The sequence below is a fragment of the Bos indicus genome, chromosome 1 (genome assembly GCF_029378745.1).
Source record: "Bos indicus isolate NIAB-ARS_2022 breed Sahiwal x Tharparkar chromosome 1, NIAB-ARS_B.indTharparkar_mat_pri_1.0, whole genome shotgun sequence".
Classification (NCBI taxonomy): domain Eukaryota; kingdom Metazoa; phylum Chordata; class Mammalia; order Artiodactyla; family Bovidae; genus Bos; species Bos indicus.
Window position 1 is genome coordinate 31,666,999 of NC_091760.1, and position 2,396 is coordinate 31,669,394.

General features: G+C 39.0%; 1 pseudogene; it reads right to left on the minus strand.

The window, feature by feature from the left end:
• Positions 1-845: 845 nt before the first annotated feature.
• Positions 846-1,609, minus strand: LOC139182566 (small ribosomal subunit protein eS6-like; annotated as a pseudogene).
• Positions 1,610-2,396: the final 787 nt, after the last annotated feature.

Genomic DNA, 2,396 nt, shown 5'->3' on the forward strand with positions numbered 1-2,396 from the left:
ATCTTTGCACTGATCACTAAGGAAGGCTTTCTTATCTCTCCTTGCTATTCTTTGGAACTCTGCAATCAAATGGGTATATATTTCCTTTTCTCCTTTGCCTTTCACTTGTCTTCTATTCACAGCTATTTGTAAGTCCTCATCAGACAACCATTTTGCCTTTTTGCATTTATTTTCCTTGGGGTTGGTCTTGATCCCTGCCTCCTGTACAATGTACAGGCACTCTATCAGATCCAAACCCTTGAATATATTTCTCACTTCCACTGTATAATTGTAAGGGATTTGATTTAGGTCATATCTGAATGGTCTAGTGGTTTTCCCTACTTTCTTCTATTTAAGTCTGAATTTGGCAATAAGGAGTTCATGGTCTCTGCCACAGTCAGCTCCTGGTCTTGTTTTTGCTGACTGTATAAAATTCTCCATCGTTGGCTGCAAAGAATATAATCAATCTGATTTTGGTATTGACCATCTGGTGATGTCCATGTGTGAAGTCTTCTCTTGCATTTTTGAAAGAGGGTGTTTGCTATGACAAGTGTGCTATGACCTTTCATGGCAAAACTCTATTAGCCTTTGCCGTGCTTCATTCTGTACTCCGAGGCCAAATTTGCCTGTTACTCCAGGTATTTCTTGACTTCCTACTTTTGCATCCTAGTCCCCTATAATGAAAAAGACATCTTTTCAGGGCATTAGTCTAGAATGTCTTACAGGTCTTCATAGAACCATTCAACTTCAGCTTCTTCAGCATTACTCATCAGGGCATAGACTTGGATTACTGAGATATTGAATGGTTTGCCTTGGAAATGAATAGAGATCATTATGTCATTATCTGATGTTACTTTTAGCACTTCTCATTTTTCCCTCGATTCAGACTTAGAAGCTCTCAGAGAGGACTCTTGCAATTTATTCCAGGCATTTATGTGTGTGTGTGTGTGTGTGTCCTCCTTCATTTTCTTGGCCAAAAGTTCAGGATATTCTGCAGCCTCTTCATTATTTTTCTTAATACACTGTTTCTTTCAAGATATACATCAGTGTTTGTGTTACAGAACATGAAATAACAAGACAATGAATCATGTATTTTGGTGGTAGATTTCTTACCTTTCTTGTTTAGGAGCTTTCTCACAACATACCAGTGGACATGATTTCTTTAGAGAAACTGAAAAGTTTGTGGATTCTGCTAGTTCTTTTGGGTCCCAAGTGACATAGCAGAGTAATATCAGTGAGTCCAGGAATAAATCCCTCTCCCCTCTCCTGTTTTTCTGTTTGCTTTTTTTTTTTTTCTTTTACATTGACTGAATTGAGAACACTCTGATTGGCATCCACAAAGTAACACTGTACAGATTTACCATGTCTTTCTCCAGTCCTTGGTCTGTAACAGGAATGCCCCTTGCTCAAGAGCAGGCAATGGGTCAACACATCCTGATTCATGGGAAGCCTTGCTGTCATTGCCACAATTGATTAAGACCATGCAACCCTTCCTGTCTTTACCCAGAGCATCAGTAGCAACTTCTGTGGCCATACACTTCTCATAAAAGTTACAACATTGTCGTTCATCATTGAGAACTTCAATAAATTCCTGGGAGCCAGTAACCAGGAAAGAGATGTTCAACTTCATCTTGAAGTGACTGACTACATCCAAAGCACCACAAAAAAGAGAGATAGTGGAAGATCCTTTGGAGAAGGAAATGGCAGCCACTTAAGTACTCTTGCCTGGAAAATTCCATGGACAATGTAGGCTGCTAAACTACCGTCCATGGGATTGCAAAGAGTCGCACACACTGAGCAACTTCACTTGAGCGCTTCTTTTAATTTGAGGAACTTCTGTACTGTTTTCCATGGTGGCTGTACCAATTTACATTCCTACCAACAGTGTATAAGTGTTCCCTTTTCTCTATATCCTAGCCAACATTTATTTGTAGACTTTTTGATAGTAGCCATTATGATTGGTGTGAAGTGATATCTCACTGTGGCTTTTATTTTCATTGCTATGATGATTAGTAATGTTAAGCATCTTTTCATATGCTTGTTGGCCATCTACAGCACTTCTTTGGAAAAAGTGTCTATTCAGGTCTTTTGTCCATTTTTAACTAGTTTTTTTTTTATACATTTCTATGAACTATTTATATATTTTGGATATTAACCCCTTATTGGTAACACAATTTGCAAATATTTTCTACCATTTAGCAGGTTGTCTATTCATTTTGCCAATGGTTTCTTTTTCTGTGCAAAAGCTTGAGCTGGGAAGATCCGCTGGAAAAGTGATAGGCTACCCACTCCAGTATTCTTAGGCTTCCCTTGCAGCTCAACTGGTAAAGAATCTGTTTGCAATGCAGGAGACCTGGGTTTGATCCCTGGGTTGGGAAGATTCCCTGGAGAAGGGAATGGTTCCCCATTTCAGAATT